A 25797-nucleotide genomic window follows, 5' to 3' on the forward strand; every position below is an offset into this window, starting at 1 on the left:
GGGTTTGCCCCTGCTCCAATAGAAATCTGCAGGTGAAAACCCGCAGAGGAAACCGCAAAAAAAGCACGGTAAATCCGCAGTAAAAACTGCAGCGGTATTTCACTGCGGATTTTGCAAATCCGCTGCGGAAAATTCCGCAATGGAATCCGCAGCGTGTGCACTTAGCCGTAGAATTGCACTTTTTTTGCAATTTCACCGCACTTGGAATTTTTTTCCCATTTTTGAGTACACAACATGGTAAAATCAATGGTGTTGTTCTAAAGTACAACTCGTCCCGCAAAAAAACAAGCCCTCACATGGCCATATTGACCAAAAATAAAAAAAGTTATGGCTCTGGGAAGAAGGGGAGTTAAAAACAGAAACGAAAAAAACAAAAAAGGGCTACATCCTGAAGGTGTTAATGGTTGAAACCATATGATACATCCACAGTATGTAGAAATGCTTCATTCTTTTGTTTGCCAGGGATCTTCCTTTTACTTGCATGTTCATTTTTGCATACATACAGGTGCATGTCACAAAATTAGAATATCATCAAAAAGTTAATTTATTTCAGATCTTCAATACAAAAAGTGAAATTCATATATTATATAGCGTCATTGCAAACAGAGTGATTTATTTAAAGTGTTTATTTGTGTTAATGTTGATGATTATGGCTTACAGCCAATGAAAAGTCATTATCTCAGTAAATTAGAATACTTTATAACATCAGCTTGAAAAAATTATTTTAAAATCTGAAATGTTGGCCTACTGAAATGCATGTTCAGTAAATGCACTCAATACTTGGTCGGGGCTCCTTTGGCATCAATTACTGCATCAGTGTGGCGTGGCATGGAGGTGATCAGACTGTAGCACTGCTGAGGTGTTATGGAAGCCCAGGAGAACTTCCCTTGTCTATGTGCCCTGTGTGATCTTTGGTATAATGGGTGTGGCTGGAATTACTGGAACTCTTTGGCACTGTTCTTTATATTGTTCGTTTTTTTATTTATGTTTCGCTTAGATCCTCTGCCATGTTTCCCATTGTTACAGTGTTATTTGACATTGCATGCATGAAATGTACTCTTGCCCGCCATGTCAACAAATTTAGTCTAGCAGATCTTACCGTCACGCAGAACCTAACATGTGGCTTTCCGTATATGTATAATTTATTATATATTATATTAGTGGGTATCATATATATATACAGTATATATTAATATGTGTGGTGTGATTTCTGCAGTGTAAATGCACATAGAGTTGTGCCCATAAATTTTCATACCCCAGGCAAAATGTGGAAGATGTATACTATTTTACCTTTACAGCAGGCGATAACTTATGGATCGATGAGGGAGCCACACTGATCCGTTAAAGTGGATCGGCAGTGCGCATGCTTGCCGTTAATTCATTCTCTATGGGGCTTCCAGAAAAAGCAGAGTTCAGCATGCGCACTGCCATTCCATTCTAAGGGTGCTCTTGCACTGGCAAGCTAGAGAATCGAGAATACTATATGCAGATGACCCTTGGCTCAAAATCTGTTGTGAGCGTGAGCCAAGTGCCATTCTACAGCGATCCGATTCTCTTGCATACAATAATCGCAGCATAGGTGCGGAACAGACTAAAAAATAATTTCTCCATCTTCTCCATTGCCGGAATCCACAGTAATTGTATTGCACTCGGATGAAATCCGTGTGCAGTTTGGTTTCACATGAACCCCTATACTTGTATGAGTGCATGCAATTTGATTCTCAGAGCCACTCACAGGGTGCTGCAGTTGTTTTCTAATGCTGAATCAGCATGAGAAAATAATTGCAGATATGCACTGCCCTTTAGGAAAACAATGGTCCGAGGACTATGTGATAAAACATTGGATAGCAATGTTATACAGCAGTGTGAGTGAGCCCTAAGATAAAGGGGCCCTGAACTGCTGAACTCCTAACGGTCTATAATTTATCGCTTATATTCCAAAGACATGCTGATAGGGAATCTAGATTGTGAGCCCCATCGGGGACAGCGATGATAATGTGTGCAAACTGTAAAGCGCTGCGGAATATGTTAGCGCTATATAAAAATAAAGATTATTATTATAGACCTGATATAACTTATCTTCACTAGACAATGCCTTTAATGAAAGCCATGAAAAAACATGTATATTTTCAATGTGTTTCAAATTAATCTATGAAATATCGTACAATTTTACTATCATAAATAAGCCATACTGATCAAAAAATAATGTAGAGCTACTGCTCAAAATTTTGCGTTAAAAGTATAACATTATTTTTTGCAATACATATTGTTAGAATATTAGCAACAATAATCATAAGAGCGTGAAGGCTTTGTTCACATTTTGCATCAGAGCCTACGTGACAGATTCTGACAGATTTGAAAAGAAGAATAGTGTTGCATGCACTGGTGGCATGTACTGGTGGCATGCACTGGTGGCATATACTGGTGGCCTACATTGGTGGCATGTACTGGTAGCATCTGGTGGCATGCACTGGTGGCATGCACTGGTGGCATATACTGGTGGCATGCACTGCTGGCATGTACTGGTGGCATCTGGTGGCATGCACTGGTGGCTTGTACTGGTGGCATGTACTGTGGCATCTGATGGCCTGCACTGGTGGCATGCACTGGTGGCATCTGGTGGCATGTACTGGTGGCATCCGGTGGCATCTAATGCCATGCACTGGTGGCATGTACTGTGCCATCTGGTGGCATGCACTGGTGACATCTGGTGGCATGCACTGGTGGCATGTACTGGTGGCCTGCACTGGTGGTATGTACTGGTGACATGCACGGGTGGCATCTGGTGGCATGCACTGGTTGAATGCATTGGTGGCATGTACTGGTGGTATTTGGTGGCATGCACTGGTGGCATGCACTGGTGGCATGTACTGGTGGCCTGCATTTTTGGCATGCCCTCATGTGATGTACGGATGGCATGCACTGGTGGTATGTACTGGTGACATGCATGGGTGGCAACTGGTGGCATGCACTGGTGGCATATACTGGTGGCGTGCACTGGTTGAATGCACTGGTTGCATGCACTGGTGGCATCTGGTGGCATGTACTGGTGGCATGCACTGGTGGCATGGACTGGTGGCATGGACTGGTGGCATGCACTGGTGGCATGTACTGGTGGCCTGCACTGCAACTAGATTACTGATAAAAAAAGAAATTATGATGCAGTTGTGAGCAGAAACTTAGATATGGAAATGACTGCCTATGGTTTATAGAGAGGTGTGAAAAAATACAACCCAAACTATACTCCCTAAGGATAATCTTATATTCTTCATATTCTTTATTATTTTGCACAGAATTTTAGATTTATATTTTAATTTAATAGCATGCAAAGCAATAAACATATGTAACAATAGAGAATACAACTGAATACAGGTAATAAAGACATGACGTACTGCTTGGGAAGGAATTGTCGGCATAGCGTCTAAATAAACAGACCCAAGCTATTGTGTAACCATAGCAGTACAATACACAATACATGCCACTCTGAGAACAAGGCAAGTAAACACTGGACACATAGTACACAAGACCCAAAATGTCCAGCACATGTATGTTATTATTATATTCTATAAGGTAACTCTACTCACTTTTCTCTCCACTAGATCTGGATGTTTTGCTGTAAAACTGTGTCACTGGATGTTGTGTAAGATTACTTATTCATAATCCTGTAGTATTAATGGGCATTCACATTACTCCACCCGCATGTGAGCCACATCCCTGCTCCTGTAATGCATGCAGAATGCAAGATTCCAAGGCACCTGATATATGAACAGGATTTCACTTTTATTTATTCCATCTGACAAAAATTTACAGAGTAGTTTTGGACATATTTGGCAAACACTGACGATATTGACCACTGCCTCTTCTTCCTCCTCAGTTCCATCAGTCTCATCAGCATAAACAACTCTGGAAATTAGCAAAGGTTAAAAGGAACCTGTTAACTTGGAAAACTCTATACCTGAAGATATAGGGCTAATCTGCAGGTGCATAGAAATTACAATGCTGCCTGGATGCCTTACTGAGAGTGCGGCTACAGGAAGAAAAAGAACTTAATTCCTCCTAGAAGCCGCCAGCTTTCAGTTATGGGGCCGGTGCACGGAGCAGCTACAGTCATTACTCAGAGCACAACTCACTATACTTTAAAGGTGGCTGTAAGCTCATCCCATCACTTTGATTGACAGCCAGCAGTGTGTATGTGCAGAGCAAGCTGTCAATCAAGTATCGGGAATGCAATGATGGAGGAGAGAGCGTCTGCTGACACTCCCTCTCCCATCATTCCCCGCTCTGTCTCTGACACTGCAGGTGCACATGCACTCACTGAGTCCCAGGCAGTGCAGCGGCTGCCACCGAGGCAGGAGCAGGGAGCAACGTGAGCACGAGGAGAGGTGAGGAGTGTTTTTTTTTTTACTGGACTGTGGGGTCATTCTCGGGGGGAGGAGAGATGCGGGCTGTGCTGTATACTACTATGTGGGCTGTGCTATATACTACTCTGTGGGCTGTGCTATATACTACTGTTTGGGCTGTGCTATATACTACTATGTGGGCTGTGCTGTATACTACTATGTGGGCTGTGCTATATACTACTGTGTGGGCTGGGCTGTGCTGTATACTACTATGTGGGCTGTGCTGTATACTACTGTGAGGGCTGTGCTATATACTACTATGTGGGCTGTGCTGTATACTACTGTGTGGGCTGTGCTATATACTACTATGTGGGCTGTGCTGTATACTACTGTGTGGGCTGTGCTGTATTCTACTGTGTGAGCTGTGCTGTATACTACTGTGTGGGCTGTGCTATATACTACTGTGTGGGCAGTGCTGTATACTACTGTGTGGGCTGTGCTATATACTACTGTGTGGGCTGTGCTATATACTATGTGGGCTGTGCTGTATACTACTGTGTGGGCTGTGCTGTATTCTACTGTGTGGGCTGTGCTGTATACTACTGTGTGGGCAGTGCTGTATACTACTGTGTGGGCTCTGCTATATACTACTGTGTGGGCAGTGCTGTATACTACTGTGTGGGCTGTGCTATATACTACTGTGTGGGCTGTGCTATATACTACTGTGTGGGCTGTGCTGTATACTACTGTGTGGGCAGTGCTGTATACTACTGTGTGGGCTGTGCTATATACTACTGTGTGGGCAGTGCTATATACTACTGTGTGGGCAGTGCTATATACTACTGTTTGGGCTGTGCTATATACTACTATGTGGGATGTGCTGTATACTACTATGTGGGCTGTGCTATATACTACTGTGTGGGCTGGGCTGTGTTGTATACTACTATGTGGGCTGTGTTCTATACTACTGTGAGGGCTGTGCTATATACTACTATGTGGGCTGTGCTGCATACTACTGTGTGGGCTGTGCTGTATTCTACTGTGTGGGCTGTGCTGTATACTACTGTGTGGGCAGTGCTGTATACTACTGTGTGGGCTGTGCTATATACTACTGTGTGGGCTGTGCTGTAAACTACTGTGTGGGCAGTGCTGTATACTACTGTGTGGGCTGTGCTATATACTACTGTGTGGGCTGTGCTATATACTACTGTGTGGGCTGTGCTATATACTACTGTGTGGGCAGTGCTGTATACTACTTTGTGGGCAGTGCTGTATACTACTATGTGGGCTGTGCTGTATACTACTATGTGGGCTGTGGAGCAGGGAGCAACGTGAGCACGAGGAGAGGTGAGGAGTGTTTTTTTTTTTACTGGACTGTGGGGTCATTTTCGGGGGGAGGAGAGATGCGGGCTGTGCTGTATACTACTATGTGGGCTGTGCTATATACTACTCTGTGGGCTGTGCTATATACTACTGTTTGGGCTGTGCTATATACTACTATGTGGGCTGTGCTGTATACTACTATGTGGGCTGTGCTATATACTACTGTGTGGGCTGGGCTGTGCTGTATACTACTATGTGGGCTGTGCTGTATACTACTGTGAGGGCTGTGCTATATACTACTATGTGGGCTGTGCTGTATACTACTGTGTGGGCTGTGCTATATACTACTGTGTGGGCTGTGCTGTATACTACTGTGTGGGCTGTGCTGTATTCTACTGTGTGAGCTGTGCTGTATACTACTGTGTGGGCTGTGCTGTATACTACTGTGTGGGCTGTGCTATATACTACTGTGTGGGCAGTGCTGTATACTACTGTGTGGGCTGTGCTATATACTACTGTGTGGGCTGTGCTATATACTATGTGGGCTGTGCTGTATACTACTGTGTGGGCTGTGCTGTATTCTACTGTGTGGGCTGTGCTGTATACTACTGTGTGGGCAGTGCTGTATACTACTGTGTGGGCTCTGCTATATACTACTGTGTGGGCAGTGCTGTATACTACTGTGTGGGCTGTGCTATATACTACTGTGTGGGCTGTGCTATATACTACTGTGTGGGCTGTGCTGTATACTACTGTGTGGGCAGTGCTGTATACTACTGTGTGGGCTGTGCTATATACTACTGTGTGGGCAGTGCTATATACTACTGTGTGGGCAGTGCTATATACTACTGTTTGGGCTGTGCTATATACTACTATGTGGGATGTGCTGTATACTACTATGTGGGCTGTGCTATATACTACTGTGTGGGCTGGGCTGTGTTGTATACTACTATGTGGGCTGTGCTCTATACTACTGTGAGGGCTGTGCTATATACTACTATGTGGGCTGTGCTGCATACTACTGTGTGGGCTGTGCTGTATTCTACTGTGTGGGCTGTGCTGTATACTACTGTGTGGGCAGTGCTGTATACTACTGTGTGGGCTGTGCTATATACTACTGTGTGGGCTGTGCTGTAAACTACTGTGTGGGCAGTGCTGTATACTACTGTGTGGGCTGTGCTATATACTACTGTGTGGGCTGTGCTATATACTACTGTGTGGGCTGTGCTATATACTACTGTGTGGGCTGTGCTATATACTACTGTGTGGGCAGTGCTGTATACTACTTTGTGGGCAGTGCTGTATACTACTATGTGGGCTGTGCTGTATACTACTATGTGGGCTGTGGAGCAGGGAGCAACGTGAGCACGAGGAGAGGTGAGGAGTGTTTTTTTTTTTTACTGGACTGTGGGGTCATTCTCGGGGGGAGGAGAGATGCGGGCTGTGCTGTATACTACTATGTGGGCTGTGCTATATACTACTCTGTGGGCTGTGCTATATACTACTGTTTGGGCTGTGCTATATACTACTATGTGGGCTGTGCTGTATACTACTATGTGGGCTGTGCTATATACTACTGTGTGGGCTGGGCTGTGCTGTATACTACTATGTGGGCTGTGCTGTATACTACTGTGAGGGCTGTGCTATATACTACTATGTGGGCTGTGCTGTATACTACTGTGTGGGCTGTGCTATATACTACTGTGTGGGCTGTGCTATATACTATGTGGGCTGTGCTGTATACTACTGTGTGGGCTGTGCTGTATTCTACTGTGTGGGCTGTGCTGTATACTACTGTGTGGCCAGTGCTGTATACTACTGTGTGGGCTCTGCTATATACTACTGTGTGGGCAGTGCTGTATACTACTGTGTGGGCTGTGCTATATACTACTGTGTGGGCTGTGCTATATACTACTGTGTGGGCTGTGCTGTATACTACTGTGTGGGCAGTGCTGTATACTACTGTGTGGGCTGTGCTATATACTACTGTGTGGGCAGTGCTATATACTACTGTGTGGGCAGTGCTATATACTACTGTTTGGGCTGTGCTATATACTACTATGTGGGATGTGCTGTATACTACTATGTGGGCTGTGCTATATACTACTGTGTGGGCTGGGCTGTGTTGTATACTACTATGTGGGCTGTGCTCTATACTACTGTGAGGGCTGTGCTATATACTACTATGTGGGCTGTGCTGCATACTACTGTGTGGGCTGTGCTGTATTCTACTGTGTGGGCTGTGCTGTATACTACTGTGTGCTGTGTGGGCAGTGCTGTATACTACTGTGTGGGCTGTGCTATATACTACTGTGTGGGCTGTGCTGTAAACTACTGTGTGGGCAGTGCTGTATACTACTGTGTGGGCTGTGCTATATACTACTGTGTGAGCTGTGCTATATACTACTGTGTGGGCTGTGCTATATACTACTGTGTGGGCAGTGCTGTATACTACTTTGTGGGCAGTGCTGTATACTACTATGTGGGCTGTGCTATATACTACTGTGTGTGCTGGGCTGTATACTACTATGTGGGCTGTGCTGTATACCACTGTGTGGGCTGTGCTGTATACCACTGTGTGGGCTGTGCTGTATACCACTGTGTGGGCTGTGCTGTATACTACTGTGTGGGCTGTGCTATATACTACTGTGTGGGCAGTGCTATATACTACTGTGTGGGCAGTGCTATATAGTACTGTGTGGGCTGTGCTATATACTACTGTGTGGGCAGTGCTGTATACTACTTTGTGGGCAGTGCTGTATACTACTATGTGGGCTGTGCTGTATACTACTGTGTGGGCTGTGCTGTATACCACTGTGTAGGCTGTGCTGTATACCACTGTGTGGGCTGTGCTGTATACTACTGTGTGGGCTGTGCTGTATACTACTGTGTGGGCTGTGCTATATACTACTGTGTGGGCAGTGCTATATACTACTGTGTGGGCAGTGCTATATACTACTGTGTGGGCTGTGCTATATACTACTGTGTGGGCTGTGCTGTATACCACATTTGTGGGCTGTGTTGTATACTACTACTTGGGCTGTGCTGTATACTTCTGTGTGGGCTGTGCTGTATACTACTACGTGGGCTGTGCTGTATACTACTACGTGGGCTGTGCTGTATACTATTGTGTGGGATGTGCTGTATACTACTGTGTGGGCTGTGCTGTATACTTCTACGTGGGCTGTTATCTTCTATGCAAGCTTTGCTATATACTATGTGGGTTGTGCTATATACTATGCGGGTTGTGCTATATACTATGCGGGCTTTGCTATATACTATGTGGGTTGTGCTATATACTATGCAGGCTTTGCTATATACTATGGGGGGTATATTATATTCTATGGGGGAGGCCGTGTTATATACTATGTGGCTGTGTTATGTACTATTGTGGGGGTATATTATATTCTATGGGGGAGGCTGTGTTATATACTATGGGGGGGCTGCATTATATTCTATGGGGGCTACATTATATATTATGGGGAGGTGGGCTGTATTATATTCTATGGGGGGCTGTATTAGATTTTATGAGGGATGACTGCATCATACTCTTTGATGGGGCTGCATTATATTCTGTGGGGAGGTGGACTGTATTATATTCTATTTGGGGCTACATTATATTCTATGGGGGGCTGTATTATATTTATATTCTTTGAGGGGTGATTGCATCATACTCTATGAGGGGGCTGCATTAAACTGAGGGGGTTGCATTATATTCTATGGGGTGGCTGCATTATACTCTGAGGTGGCTGCATTATACCATATGTGGGCTGCATTATACTGTATTGAGGACTATGGGGAATACGTTATACTATATGAAGAACTATGGGGTGCATTATATTATGGGAAGTGAATTGTACTACATGGATGACTGTGGCAGTGCATTATACTATATGGAGCACTATGAGGAGTGTATTATGCTATATGGAGGACTGAGCAGTGTATGTTAATATATGGAGGACTATAGGGAGTGTATTATACTATATGGAGGACTGTGGTGCACATTATAATATATGGAGGACTATGGGTTGTATTTTACTAAACCAGTAAAATGCTGCATATTCAGATTGTTTTTGCCGGAACAGAAATCATTGTTCTCAGCAGCACATCGCTGGTGTAAACTGTAGATGTGCTGCTGATAACATGATACTTTATGGTGATCTGTTAGTGATCTATTAGTCATCGTTCTGTCCCATCATTATTCTTCAGCTGGTGGAAAGAGGCCAGGAAACAAGCGTTGAACAACTTCAGTATTGTCGATCAAACTCATTTAGCGCCCTGAGATCAGCGCATGTAAATACAACCGAAATGCTTTTGTGTGATGTGCAATATGTTAGCATTTGGGGCCCCATTTTAAACTTTGCCTAGGGCCCCACTTTGCCTAAAAACCGGCCCTGCCTACAAGTGTACAAAGATATTATACAGTCACCATGTGACAAGTGGGTCTGTGTAACTTCAAATGCCAGGGCTGAATTGTATTCCCAGTCCGGCCCTGGGCTCCACCCTAGCTCTGCCTTCACACCTTGAAACTTCCACAGTCCCACCACCCACTCTTGGAAAAACTCAACTTTTGCACCATGTCCTCACCAATCAGATATTAACAGTTCCCATAAAACACCATATTACTGGGAGAGAGACTTGGGAATAATCTTGTCTCCTCAGGAATGGGAAAGAGGGTTTCTCTTTTCTCATAAACTTGCAAGCGCTGGGATTGCACAAGAGAAGAACTATAAAATACTTATGAGATGGTATCATTACCCTTCTAAACTACACGCAATATATCCAGCAGTTTCAGAGGTATGATGGAGATGTGAGAGGAAGGTGAGCTCCATGATTCACATTTGGTGGGAGTGCTCTAAGATCAAGCCATTCTGGGAGAAGGTTTTTGACAGTTATCAACGAATCACGGGAAACAGTGTAGCAAGATCCCCTCAAATAGTCAATTTTACCTTCTTCAATAGGGACCCAAAGAAAAGTCAGCAGTTTTTGTCACCATGACTGGAAGTGCAGAGAAAGCGAAGGGAGCGAGAGCTGCGCAGCTGTCAAAGTTAGACGGTCGTGGAGCTTTGAAAAAGCTCCCAGGGCCCAGCGCACAGTACTTTAGTGCACGATAGGGCCCAGTGAGCAGCAGTACAGAGGGGGGGCCTGGGCCCTGCCCATTATGCTTCTGCTCACCGGGCCCCATACAGCAGTAAGGGCTGTAATGCCCTGATGGTGGCCCTGATCAAAATACTGACCGTCCAGCACATCTCTGCCTCAGATTGGGCTGTCACTCACAAGATTGACAGCTCAACATGCCCTAATTCTATAGTATGGGTGAGTTGTCACACAGCATGGTGGAATTGTGACAATAGGTGAGCAATTCATCCTTGCATGTATAAGCCACATGCATCATGTTAACTTTCACACTTGCTATTTTTTGTAATCTTGTCATGCTTGATAAATGTTATGCTGGCACTCAGTAGCACTTTTTATCTGAACATATACAGATCCCAACTAATGACCGATTCATGTGGTGTTACATGATTACCCTTATATATTATAATGATGGCTGCTTCGTACACTACAAACACTTTTTACCTTCTGTTCCCCCCTACATCTGTGTAGATTGAATCTAAAATAAAAACAAAATGAGCAAATACCCTGCAGTAATAGTGCATGAAAATAGCATAGGGTACTTGGTTAACATTGTTTTGATAAAAAAAACATAAAAGCCATCCCATCATTTCAAGGTGACCCTACTGGGAACCGTCCTAACCTCTAGTATTAAAAACTAACTTTATATCAAAAGACGGAAATGTGAATAAGGGCCGAGCAGGACTGAGATCCCGACTATTTGACACCCAGCAATGGGGAGCTTTATAAAAGTAATGTCCAGCTCAAAGAAAAGGGCGGCCACACCCTTATTTTCAGAGTGTAAAAAACCTAAAGCAAAAACTGAAAGAAATGTACTGGAATATAAGTTGGTGTGCATGCAACGTGTAAGTGCATGTTACACTGACCACTAAAAGATTCAGGTTTAGTGTGCACTCTGTCAGGTAGGCGAGGTGACGGTAGAACAGGCTGAAGAGCACCTGTTGCTAGAGAATCAAAGGTTCACCGCACACTCTTGAGATTATGGAGCAAAACTTAACTTATTATAATCCATATAACAAAATCAATGTTCAAGGGAGCAAAGCAAGTGATCACATATAAAAGCAACTGTTAGTTACACGGACGTTTCGACCCTTCCCGGATTTTAATCATTGAGTCTGGCCACTAAACAGAAGAAAGCTGAGATAAAAACAAAATGAGCAAATATCCTGCAGTAAATAAATACATAAATAAATAGCATGAAAATAGCACGTTGCCGAAACGCGCGTCGGGGAGGACGCTCGCAAGACATATTCCTGGCTGAATACGGGTAATAACATCAGCTGTTGTGGCTGTCTCTTTGATATATAGTTTCTGAGCTAGGCTATTGATTTACTAGGCTATATACACTTTGTTATATGACCCCCCTCCCTTTTTTGCCTATGTTGCTAATGCTAATTATGTCTTGTGAGTATCCTATTCTCTGCATGTGCTAGTGGGTGATAACCCCTTCCTTTCCTGTTGCCATCTGTACCTGACTATTAAACTTATTGTTGATTATTTAAATTATATTTGGAATTTTCAGTTGCAGTTTTTCTTTGTTATTTATGGTTGTTACGATTATTCCCCATAAATGTCCAAAAATATATAATCACAGTATACTAGTATTAGATTTAATGATAAAATCACTGTGATGTTTGTTGTCTTCATGAGGTGTTTTGAATTCCTTTAAATAGTAGTATGAATATGTTTGGGTCATTATTTAGTACTAAAAGAGTTACCCCATTCTTACGCAGATCCAGTGATAAGGTAAGTAAGGGCCAGGTTCAAGTAGCAAATCAATAATAACAAAACACAATTACGACTAAATGTATCCAAGTTGTTCAAATGAATAGGAGTGGATCTGCAGTACCCTGCTATGGCCACCATACAGCGGACGGAGCTGTGCTGTTCCACTTCACAACTGATCACATATGGCCACTGGCGACACCGGAATCATCTGATTGGTTGAGGAGCCAGGTGTCGCACCCCCACCGATCAGATATTAATGACATATCCATAACTAATGCAGCCCATTTGCACGTTTGGTAACCTGTCTTTCACAATTGTAATTAGAAAGGTGTGGTACGGGTATTAATCATATGAAATATTGTGATCTAGCCAAGTATGCACAAATGTCTTTACATTGTATGAACAAGTTTATCTGAGTAATACCAGAATGCCACAATGACAGATCATCCCTGTTCTTCATCCTCTAGTATTTCACCTAGTCCAGACTAGAAATCCAGGACATTACAAAAGTCTAGCTTAAAGAAGTCAAATATTCTGCTGGCTTCCCAATTGATATGACAATTACATATTAGAAGATTATGCAACTTAGAGATATGTTCTAGAGATTATGTGAGAGAAAAAAATGTAGAACTGCTATTTTCACACAAGGAAACGCAGCACAAATTTACACTAAAATCCATTGACAATAATGTAATGCATGAATATGGGCGTTTGCATCACTGCTAATTTTCACCTGTTACATACAGTAGGGGGAAATGTGTAGTTAAATCCAGATAGGAATCCAAATGGTGCAGATTTGAATAAGAATTCAAATCTTTTCCTTATTTGTTCCAACACGTAGGACCTGTATTCTTTATGGCAGAATCACTTGTTGTGTAACGACCAGTCTGTCAGATATGTTACAATTTATGGCATATTCTAGAGATAAGAAAAACGAAAATAGTAAAATAATAAACTTTTCCATTTACTTTCTTTAAGAAATCCTTGCTGCATCTTGTTTCCCATTTAGGCCGGCATCACACTAGCGAGTTTTACGGACGTATGAGTGCAGAAAATACGTCCAGAAAATACGCATTGCACACGGCCCAATGATTCTCTATGGGGCAGCTCCTATCTGCCGTATATTACGGCATATATATATATATATATATATTTATATTTAATTCAGCGCTAGATGGCAGAAAAGCCAGTAATTCAATTCTCGGCTTTTCCTATCTCCTTCACAAACCCGACAGGATATGAGACATGGTTTACATACAGTAAACCATCTCATATCCCTTCTTTCATTACATATTCCTCTTTAGTAATCTAAGAAGTGTATTTGTGTCACATTTGGGGTCTCTAGCTATTAAATTAAAGGGTTAAATCCCGGAAAAAATTGGCATGGGCTCCCGCACAATTTTCTCTGCCAGAGTGGGAAAGCCAGTGACTGAGGGCAGATATTAATAGCCTAGAGAGGGACCATGGTTATAGGACCCCCCCTGGCTAAAAACATCTGCCCCCAGCCACCCCAGAAAAGGCACATCTGTAAGATGCACCTATTCTGGCACTTAGCCTCTCTCTTCCCACTCCCCTGTAGCAGTGGGATATGGGATAATGCAGGGTTAATGTCACCTTGCTATTGTAAGGTGACATTAAGCCAGGTTAATAATGGAGAGGCATCAATTATGACACCTATCCATTATTAATCCAATAGTACGAAATGGTTAATAAAACACACACACATTATTAAAAAGTATTTTAATGAAATAAAGACAGGGTGTTTTAATATTTTATTATACTCTTAATCCACCTGAAGACCCTTGTCACCTGAAACAAAGTTAAAAAAACAAACAACAATATTCCATACCTTCCGTCGTTACAGTCTTGTCCCACGCTGTAAATCCATCTGGAGGGGTTAAATCATTTTACACCCAGGAGCTCTGCTAATGCAGCTGTGCTCCTGACTGTAAAACTTGGTGAATGAATGGAATGCAGGGGAATGTACTGTAGTTACCTCGAGTCGCGGTGATGCGCCCTCTGCTGGATGATCTCATATGATCTCGAGCCTGGGAACTTTTCAGAATATTTTCCCACGCTCGAGTTCATATGAGTTCATCCAGCAGAGGGCGCATCACCGTGACTCGAGGTAACTACAGTACATTCCCCTGCATTCCATTCATTCACCAAGTTTTACAGGCAGGGGCGGCTGCATTAGCAGAGCTCCTGGGTGTAAAATGATTTAACCCCTTCAGATGGATTTACAGCGTGGGACAAGACTGTAACGACGGAAGGTATGGAATATTGTTGTTTGTTTTTTTAACTTTGTTTCAGGCGACAAGGGTCTTCAGGTGGATTAAGAGTATAATAAAATATTAAAACACCCTGTCTTTATTTCATTAAAATACTTTTTAATAATGTGTGTGTGTTTTATTAACCATTTTGTACTATTGAATTAATAATGGATAGGTGTCATAATTGACACCTCTCCATTATTAACCTGGCCTAATGTCACCTTACAATAGTCATCACTGCCCTCACAGATAACACACCAGACCATCCCATTTACTCTTTCTATGTCGCCATCCCATCAGTAAAATTATCTCCCTGCTAGTCATTCCCGAGGGAATTGATGAGGTCCTGTTAGGGATACCATGGCTACGCTACCACTCTCCTCATATAGAGTGGTCCTCTGGGAGAATTTTGGGATGGAGTGAATCCTGTGACGGTAGATGTCTGGGGGAGTGCCTTCAGGTTGCTACTACTGAAGTACTCGCAGATCTTTCCTCTCTCCCCAAGCACTATTGGCCCTATGCGGACGTGTTCTCGAAGAGGGCTGCAGAGACCCTTCCACCCCACCGCCCCTATGACTGTCTTATTGACCTCTTGCCTGGTGCAGCGCCTCCCTGGGGTCGAGTCTATCCCTTATCTCTCCCGGAGATGGAGGCGATGTCCCAATACATCCAGGAGAATCTGGCAAGAGGATTCATTAGGAAGTCAGTTTCACTTGCAAGGGCAGGATTCTTCTTCGTGCAGAAAAAGAACGGAGAATTACATCCATGCATAGATTACAGGGTTCTTAACGCCATCACCATTAAGAACAAGTATCCTCTGCCCCTGATATCTGAGCTCTTTGATAGGTTGCTGGGAGCGAGCGTGTTTACTAAGCTTGATCTGTGGGGTGCTTACAACCTGATTCGCATCCCTGAGGGGGGCGAATGGAAGACGGCATTTAACACCAGGGACGGGCACTATGAATACCTGGTGATGCCCTTTGGGCTTTTTAATGCTCCTGACCTTTTCCAAGACTTTGTGAACAACATCTTCCGGGATCTGTTATCCACCTTGGTCGTAGTTTATCTGGATGATATTCTCATTTCCTCTCCAGATATAGACTCCTACCGGAGAGATGTTTGCAAAGTCTTTGACCTCCTACGGGCAAACTCCCTCTATGCCAAGTTGGAGAAGTGTGTGTTTGAGCAGGAGTCCTTGCCTTTCTTGGGCTATATCATCTCCGCCCAGGGATTGGCTATGGATCCTGCCAAGCTACAGGCTGTGATGGACTGGCAAGAACCCCATTCTCTCAAAGCGGTGCAGCGCTTTATGGGGTTCATTAACTATTATCGCCAGTTCATTCCCCACTTCTCTACTTTGGTAGCTCCCTTCGTAGCCCTCACCAAGAAGGGAGCAAATCCCAAATTGAGGCCAGAGGAGGACTCCAAGGCCTTCCTCTCTATTATGTCCCACTTTGGTAGCACTTCCATTCTACATCGCCTCAATGTAGATAAACCTTTCATAATGGAGGTGGATGCCTCATCTGTCGGTGCTGGAGCAGTCCTATTCCAAAAGGATGCTCAAGATCGGAAGCATCCTTCTTTTTCTCTAAGACCTTCACACCGGCGGAGAGGAATTATTCCATCGGGGACAAGGAGTTGCTAGCTATGAAGTTGGCCTTCTCGGAGTGGAGACACTTCCTGGAGGGGGTTCGTTTTCCCTTCCAAGTCTATACCGACCACAAAAATTTGGTTTACTTGCAGACTGCCCAGCGGCAATATTCTCGCCAGAAATAATCCGGGATAGCTAGGGCGCCTCTAGCTTTAGGGATAGGCAAGGAGCCTTTAGCCCCTGATATCCGGCCACAATGCTGTAACGCTTATGTAAAGCAACTTCCAGCTGTAATTGCCACAAAAGAGGCTCTACAAAGTATTGAATTTAGGTGGTGAATAGTTAAGTACAATGAAGTGTGCAGTTATTTTGTCCTATTTTTTGTTTGCTTCACAATAAAAGAAAACAAAATGTTCACAGTTGTAGGCATGTTCTTTGCATGAACTGATGCAAATCCTAAAAAAAAACTGGGAAAACACGAATAATGCCAAGCGGGTGAATACTTTCACAAGCCACTTTAGAAAAGATCCAAAAGTCCTGGATATGCGCTACATACCCTTTTCAGTTTTTTTCCCCATCACACTGCAGCACGGTCCTTTTCAGGTAAATGTGGCCAGTTACAGCTCCCTGTACAGATAAGTTGCCAGAAGTGCTGTGCATTTTAAAGTTTAAGGCTGTGTGCACACGATGCAGATTTGGTGCAGAAAAATCTGCTGCAGTTCTGCACTAAATCTGCATCTCCTGACAGAATCTGCAGGTGCGTTTTTTGTACGTTTTTGATGCGTTTTTTACGCGTTTTTTACAGTGCAGTTTTGGTGCAGTTTTGGTGCAGATTTGAAGTGCGTTTTTTATGCGTTTTTTCATGCAGTTTTGTAAGCGTTTTTTAAAGCTAAATTAAGCCCTAACCCTAGCCCTAAACCTAGACCTAGCCCTAACCCTAGCCCTAACCCTAGCCATAACCCTAGCCCTAACCCTAGCCCTAACCCTAGACCTAACCCTAGCCCTAACCCTAACCCTAACCCTAGCCCTAACCCTAGACCTAACCCTAACCCTAGCCCTAACCCTAACCCTAGCCATAACCCTAACCCTAGCCCTAACCCTAGCCCTAACCCTAACCCTAGCCCTAGCCCTAACCCTAACCCTAACCCTATTCTAACCTTAGTGGAAAAAAAAAATTCTTTATTTTTTTATTGTTCCTACCTATGGGGGTGACAAAGGGGGGGGGGTCATTTACTATTTTTTTTATTTTGATCACTGAGATAGGTTATATCTCAGTGATCAAAATGCACTTTGGAACGAATCTGCCAGCCGGCAGATTCGGCGGGCGCACTGCGCATGTGCCCGCCATTTTGGAAGATGGCGGCGCCCAGGGAGAAGACGGATGGACCCCGGGAGGAACGGTAAGTATGATGAGGTGGGGGGGCATGGGGGGGGATCGAAGCATAGGGGGGTGGATCGGAGCGCGGGGGGTGGATCGGGCACAGGGGGTGGATCGGAGCGCGGGGGGGTGGATCGGGCACCGGGGGGTGGATTGGAGCACGGGGGGTGGATCAGAGCACGGGGGGGGGGGTGATTGGAGCACGGGGGTGAGTGGACAAGAGCACGGGGGGAGCGGAGCACAGGATGGAGGGGAGCCGGAGCAGTGTACCGGACAGATCGTTGGCTTGGGGGGGATCGGTGGGGTGGGGGCACATGTTATATGTTGTATGTAATGTATGTTTTATGTGTGTTTGTGTTTTTAACCCATTGTAGTCAGTCGCCTGACGATGGGACAACTCTCCCATCATCACATTTCGATGGGAGAAGTAGTCCCACCCGACGAATGACTACAATGAGTCACTACTGACAGAGAGACAGACACACAGACCGACACACACACACAGACACTACATACCATTTCCACCATACGCTTCACATCGACCATACACTAACTTCACTACACTCCGCCCACACACTTCTTCCACATCACTGACGTCACTTCCGTCTGCTGCGGTTTTGACACCCTAATCCGCATAAAATCTGCAGATGGTTTTTACATCTGCAGTTTTTATGCGGATTTGACCCACAAAATGGGAGCCTATGGGTGCAGAAACGCTGCAGAACTGCACAAAAGAAGTGACATGCACTTCTTTGAAATCTGCAGCGTTTCTGCACGGATTTTTCTGCACCATGTGCACAGCTTTTTTTTTTTCTATTGATTTTCATTGAATTGTAACTCACAGTGCAGTTCTGCAGCGTTTCTGCTGCAGAAAAAAACGCTGCAGAACTGTACTAAATCTGCATCGTGTGCACATACCCTAAATGAGTGCAGTACTAAACCACAGTACATTCTACTGACTGTTGGGCACCAGAAGTCTAATCCTCACCAATCATAAAGTGATGACATATGTCAATGAACACTTTATGAGATGGAAACCACGTTTTGCAGTTTATTTTTTTCTGCTAGTAATGTTACACTAACTTGTTTCTTGATTCTGCAGCAAGAATGCATTCACGTTATAGATTTTCTCCTGAAAATACACATTTTAATGGATTTGGCCTTCTTTTATACAGTCTATACACAGGTAAGCCCATAAAGAATTGCCCAACTGAGACCTGTTGGATTGGAGCAACCTCGCCATTTATTTTCAGGATTGATGTTGCATAGTGATGAGCGACTATACTCGTTACTCGAGATTTTCTGAGCACGCTCGGGTGACCTCCGAGTATTTTTTAGTGCTCGGAGATTTAGTTTTCCTCACCTCAGCTGAATGATTTACAGCTATTAGCCAGGCTAAGTACATGTGGGGGTTGCCTGGTTGCTAGGGAATCCCCACATGTAATCAAGCAGGCTAGTAGCTATAAATCATCCAGCTGCGGCGAAGAAAACTAAATCTCCAAGCACTAAAAAAACTCGGAGGTCACCCGAGCGTGCTCGGGAAATCTTGAGTAACGAGTATATTCGCTCATCAGCATCACTAATGCTGCACCACCTCACTTTACAGAATGGGGCTGAGGGACTTTAAATCTCTAAGACAGTAAAACCCCAAGATCAAAAGAAATTAATTTATATAAGCATGATTATGGAGTGTGGGAAGAAGTTGGGGAACCCACAGATAATCCCATATGAATTTAGAAAACGAAGGAAGGTATAAAGCTCTCAGAACAGGAATTGTAAGCCTTAAAAATAGTACTAAAGTCTAATCAGCAAGAAGTGGAGTAAAGCAGTCTGAGTACAATGTGTCCTTCCACACTCCGCACAACACGAGCACATTTACACGTAGGCAATACTGGAAAACTAGATTGTTAGGAAGAGAGTAAAAATATAACATAAAACAATATAAAAATGCAACAGATGTGGCTTTACTCACTCATTTATTCATGTTCCTTTAACAGTCAACAGAGGACGTGCTGGTGTGCGATTACCAGTGACTCACCGTCTGCAGAGCAAGTGATTGGCTGCAGCTAGAAGAATGACAACCAGGCCAAACAACAAAATCGTCCTCACTAACAAAAACTCTGTTAACTAAACCAGTGCCGGACATGCGTCACAGTGCTGTAGCGTGCATAGCACATTCTTTTAAAAGTAAAGAGCTTTTTAATATTTTTGCTTGCAGGACGCCTTTTTGTCAGGTTTCTTTCTATGTTTAGGCATTAAGTTCTGCCTTTGTAGCAGCACGGCAAGTAGCTTTATCAAAGACAAGTCCAGCAATACTTTTATAAGGCCAGTCTGTTCCACTTATACTGATGTGTAAGCTTTTGAACTGACACGCAAATGAAGTTGGACAGCTATTTGTAGATCTAAAGCCTATGTCACTCCAGCTCTACTCCCTGTCGCCTCTTGCTGATTGACAGCCCTTATGCTTTGTGACTTCAGGCAAAAGGAGCTGTCAGTCTAGCTGGAGGAGGCAGCACTCGGCGGGTAATAGAGTGACCAAGGATTCAGATCTACAAATAGCTCTTCATTGACATATTAATCAAAACGCTGATTTGTCAGTCATGGGGGAACAGATTGGCCATGTAAACGTATTGCTGGACTTTCTTTTTTTTAAAGAACTGCATGTGCATACTCCTAAATAGTTTGGAGGGAGAGATCCTGCTGACAGATTCCCTTTAAGTTTGTAGTATATGTTAAAGTAACGTCCACATGAATAACAAAACCGAAGGATTCTCCTGAGAACATTGCCCAGAGCATCACATCATATCTGCTACCTTGCCCTCTACCTAATGTGCCTCCTGGTGCCATCTCCTTCTTGTCTGTCCACATGTTATAAAAGAAATAGTATTTCATTGGATCACCCACCTTGTTCTATTGCTCCATGGTCCAGTTCTGATGCTTATGTGCAGATTGACAACACAGAACACCATGGAGTACAAGGAACACCAAGAGGGTAAAATAAAACAAAAAAATAATTTATTAAATCAGAAATACATACAAAAAATACTAGCCAAATGATAAGGCATCAAAGAAAAGAGGGGAATAAGTACAAAAGACATGCTGGTACAGCAGGAGGAACAACTAGTACTGATAATAAAATCTCCAATGGTGGGAGAAACAAATCCCAATCAGGTGGGTACATATGAAACCATCACAACCATAAATCAAGGGGCTGCCTGTAAGTACCGTGGACTATGCCCCATAGAGCAAGCCCCCAAAAACCCCACGTATCCCAGAGATTGTTTAAAGCTCACCCATAGTAGCTGGCATGGAGTGTAGGTCCTCCCGCTGAGACCCCTTGACGCACGTTTCAAGTAGATGCTGCTTATTGGACTATATTGGAGGAAAATGTCTTTGTAAGGCCGGCGTCACACTCGGCGTAAGACAATACGGTCCGTAATTTACGGCCGTAATACACGCGTAATACGCCAAAATGTCCCTGAAATCTAGTTCCGTAGTTAATGCGTTGCCTAGGTGTGGTCGCGTATTTTGTGCATGTACTGTTGCGTGTGTAATCCGTATGTGATCCGTATGGTGTATTTTTTACGCAACATGACAAAATGGACATTTAACGGTTTTCTGGCCTGCAAATCATTTAAATCATCATTAACAACACTATTTAAGCCCTCTACAACAGGTGGAAACCTCCCATCTGCCCATTTATTTGTGGAGCTTATTTTGGCTGTGTTGGTTTTACCTTCCAAACATGTCTGACCATGTGTCTTTAAGCACAACTCAGCGGGTGTTGTTTCACTGGCTGTTGTCGCGTCGCTTTGGTCAGCCATATCAGGTGAATGTTGATCCGCGAAGGAGGAGACGAAGATTGTGGGTGCATCCTCTATTGACCCAACGCCTGAGTAAAGGACATTTTCAGAGGCTCTATACAGCTTTGAGGTCACATCCTGAAAAGTTCTACCTGTATACTCGCATGACCATCAGGACCTTTGATATGTTGTTGGAGATCATACGTCCAGGTATCACGTATCAGGACACAAGGATGCAAAAAGCCATATCTGCTGAGGAGCGTCTTCTCCTTACCTTACAGTATGTATTCTACATTCTCACATACTGTATGTTGATGATATTTTTTTTTTATGTGTTGTGTTCTAGCAGGTTTTTGAAAGTATAGGTGGACATTATGGCACAAGCATATCAACAAAACTGTGGTTAATGTTCTAGTAAAGTAACCAAGGGAAATAGAAATTTTTATATTGTAAATAATGTCTTTGTAAATATACTATGCACTTGTGCTTCTTCATGTTTTCTTTGTCCTCATTTTAAAAAACTAATATTATCTTTATTTGTCTTTCAGCTTCCTGTCCACAGGCTTGTCCTATGCGGGACTACACCTTGAGTTTCTGATTGGGCGGTCGACAATTTCTGGCATTGTTCGTTCAACCTGTTTTCAAATATGGGAGAAACTTCAGGAACTTGTTATGCCTGAGCGCAAACAGGAGGATTGGCTCAAAATCGCCCGTGGATTCCAGAACACTTGTGACTTCCCTAACTGCATTGGAGCTGTGGATGGGAAACATATCAGGGTACATAAGCCGCCGAACTCTGGTTCCCAATTCTACAATTATAAGCAGTTTTTCTCTGTAGTTCTGTTAGCTGTTGCTGACAGTAACTACAGGTTTGTAATTGTAGACATTGGGGCCTATGGGTGAACTGGAGACTCTAGGGTCTTCAATTCATCCATTATGGGTCGGCAGCTACGTGACAACCAGTTAAACATCCCACCACCACAACAACTCCCAGGCTCCAATGCGGAAGCAGTGCCTTTTGTTTTGGTTGGAGATGAGGTTTTCCAACTGACGAGGCACGTCATGAGGCCTTATCCCAGGCGCAACCTGGACCACCGGCGGAGGGTCTTTAATATGAGACTTTCCAGGGCACGGAGACTGGTGGAGTGCGCCTTTTGGGATTCTTGTTGCCAAATGGCGTGTTCTTCAGTCTGCCATTCAGCTCAGTGAGGATACAATCAATGAAGTAATAAAAGCCTGTGTTATTTTGCACAATTTTACCAGCATACATGATTGTTCCTCAGCTAATATTGGTGATCACCTGATGAACAATGTGATTAGGCCTACCCCATATGTCCCTCCTCTGCGGCGTCCCCTTTCTGGGCTAAAAGTTCGTGATGTATTCACCAATTATTTTTTGACTCCTCAAGGTGCGACTCCCTGGCAAGAATATGCAATTTTGCATGTGTAATTTTGATTAATTATAAATGTTTTTTTTTTTTTAAGTAAAAAAAATCTGTTGTATTTAATTAATTTACATATGTTTATGAGCCTAGCATGTGTGTGTGATGTAGTAATGATTGTTCGACATCCATAATTTTGGTTTTTAAAGCGTAGTTTTTACTTAACTTTTTTTTTTTTTAGGTTATTATTTTCTACTAAACTTTTTTTTGTAACCTCTTTTATAGGCAAATTTAGAACTGGCAATATAAGCTGAAAACAAGACTAGCATAACAAAGTGCTATGTCAGCACAAACATTAACAAGATTTTGAATAGAACATAACAAAAAAATAAGCAAAATGTACAAACAAAATTTAAAAAACATAAAAAAAAAATCACAAATCTTGATAGGTAGGTGGTGGAGATGTGGGTAGGTCAGGGTCCTCATCAGGTGGCCTTTGTAGGCCCAATTGTCCTTCACCCTGTGAGGATGTGGTATTGGCTGGAGGAACATTAGGCCTGGTATGATGATGGGCAGTTGGCAAATTTGCAAATGGATTTTGAGGAAACCCCTGATGTTCCTAAACATATGGCCTGGAATCATACCCCAAACCAAAATGGCCATGTTGTCCAAACCCAGGTTGGGACCAGCCTCCAGCACTGGGTCTGGACAAGTGGCCATATTGGGATGGTTGATGATATCCGGCCATATGGTGCTGAGGTTGCCATGGTGGGTTGTGTGTGGGTTGTGGTTGAGGTGTCGGCTCACGTGGAGGGGGTGCTTCAGATCCCTGTTGAGCATGCACCTGTTGCAATCTTTGAGGCCGCAGGATATTTTGTGGTGACATCTGCCACTGTTCAATCATCTCCATAATCTGGTATGGGTTATTTGGGGGGGTGCATGCATCAATAAGGATCTGAATGCACCCTCTCACACGAAGCCTCAACTCACGCTCTATGGGCCTTAAATACCGTGCCAGGCTCCTTGTAAAGCCCTCCTCACCATCATCCTCACGAACCCTTGCCAGGTAGTTCAACACCCCAGCATCGACATTTCTCCTACTTTGGAGTAGCTCTCTCCTGCGGCGAGCACGCTGTGAAACCAATGCAGCCTGTGGTTAGCGCTCCAGGGCAACAGTAGGGCTGCTGCTGTTTGCATGCTCATCCTGGCTAGGTGGTGCTGCTGCTGCTGGTGCTGATGTAGACGGTGGTGCCTCTTCTTCTTGGGCTGCTGCTGCTTCTGGAGCTGGCTGGGCAGATGAGGAGGATCCTGGAGGGATTGAGCCTGAGGGATCAGAAGATGGTCCAGCCACCTCTTCTCCTTCCCCAACTGGGTCTATGACCAACTCCGAATCTGACCCTGTCTCCCTGTCAGTGAGGTTAGACTGTGTTCTGTAACGTAAAAATATTTTGAGTACAAAATTGTTTTATATGAAAGTTTGAAAAAATAAAAAAGGTAGAAAATGTGTTGTGAGGTTTGTACTTACGGCCTGAGGTCCATGCTGGGGTTCAAGAAAGTTAATCTATCAAAATAGATATTTTTTTTTTTTTCTTAGGAGGTGCGCCTGCCCCACTCCTCTCACACTGCTGCCTCTCCCTCCTATACTGATCGCGGATGGTCTGCCATCTTGTTGTAACATCACCCACTGAAACAAAAAAACATTAAACAAATAGATTAGCCCATTATGCACAGTGGTCACACAAGGTGAAATTGACTACACAGATTTTAGTGTAGCATAGGAATATGCATTTGTGGAATACATTTATTAGTAACTTTGTTCAAATAAGACAATTTTAATGTAAGGCCACAAGGACAGAGTCCGCTACCCTCTATCCCAGAAAGATAAATTTTTGAAAAACATTGTTAAGGGACAAATGTTAAAACCATTATTGTAATCCGTTTATCTTGTACAGCACCATGTACGTACTGGTGTGCTTTCAATTAAGTTCTGTAATAATTAATACTTTCATGTTTAAAAATTCAAAGTAGTAAGGGCCTGCTGTTTCACTAGAAAATTACATTACAAACATGAGTGTACTTACTTATTTGTCTCTGTGCCTCACGTGGCTGCTGCTCATAATGTGGGAATAGGGACCCACACACACTCCTCCATGCTGCCTCTTTTTGGGCCCTGTTGGCGTAGTTTGGATCTCTTTGGTCCCAAATTACAGGCCTTTCTTGGACCAAAATAATAAGCATCTCCACATTGATAATGTGAGACATGGTGAATCTCACTCCGTGGAGGCGTGCAGCAGACTTCCGGGTTCACTGTCTGGCTTTTTGAGCTAATTAGCATGTCTCACCTGCCTGATTGAGGCCTTTGGACATTTCCGGACATCTGCCAGTGAGTAGCGTATTTCTCGCAAGTCACACGCATGGTCCGTATGCATTCCGTATTTTACGCTCCCCCATAGACTTTCATTGGCGTATTTTTTGCGCAATACGCTGACAAACGCAGCATGCTGCGATTTTGTACGGCCGTAGAAAGCCGTATAATACGGATGCGTAATATACGGCTGATAGGACTTGACCCATTGGGAATAATTGGGCCGTTTGTTAGGCGTGTTTTACGGACGTATTTTATGCGCTCCTACGTCCGTAAAACTCGCTAGTGTGACGGCGGCCTAAGGGCTGCAAAGATGTGAGATATGCTCTTCTGTGGTGGTTATGGGGCTCCATGATTTTTATGTACGCCCCTGCTCTGAAGACAAGAAATGTATATGTGTATAGTGTCATGCGGTTTTACATATACTGTATTATGGTTATGCAAAGTGTTAATATACAATATAAGTAGTGTACGATAT

General features: G+C 43.6%; 1 protein-coding gene across 4 annotated transcripts in view; it reads right to left on the reverse strand.

Annotated features, from left to right (window-relative positions):
• DAO (D-amino acid oxidase) overlaps window positions 1-25797 on the reverse strand; it is a 102180-nt gene that overhangs the window by 54307 nt on the left and 22076 nt on the right. Inside the window, exon 1 of one of the 4 annotated variants that reach the window (XM_069759717.1) lies at window positions 19742-19877. The exons of 2 other annotated variants lie outside the window; for them this stretch is intronic. The gene's annotated coding sequence lies outside the window, so the exon portion shown is untranslated. Of the gene's footprint in view, window positions 1-3584; window positions 3719-19741; window positions 19878-25797 lie in introns of those variants that run through there. One more of the 4 variants, XM_069759722.1, reaches the window with a different exon arrangement.

This window comes from Ranitomeya imitator, chromosome 1 (genome assembly GCF_032444005.1).
Source record: "Ranitomeya imitator isolate aRanImi1 chromosome 1, aRanImi1.pri, whole genome shotgun sequence".
Classification (NCBI taxonomy): Eukaryota; Metazoa; Chordata; class Amphibia; order Anura; family Dendrobatidae; genus Ranitomeya; species Ranitomeya imitator.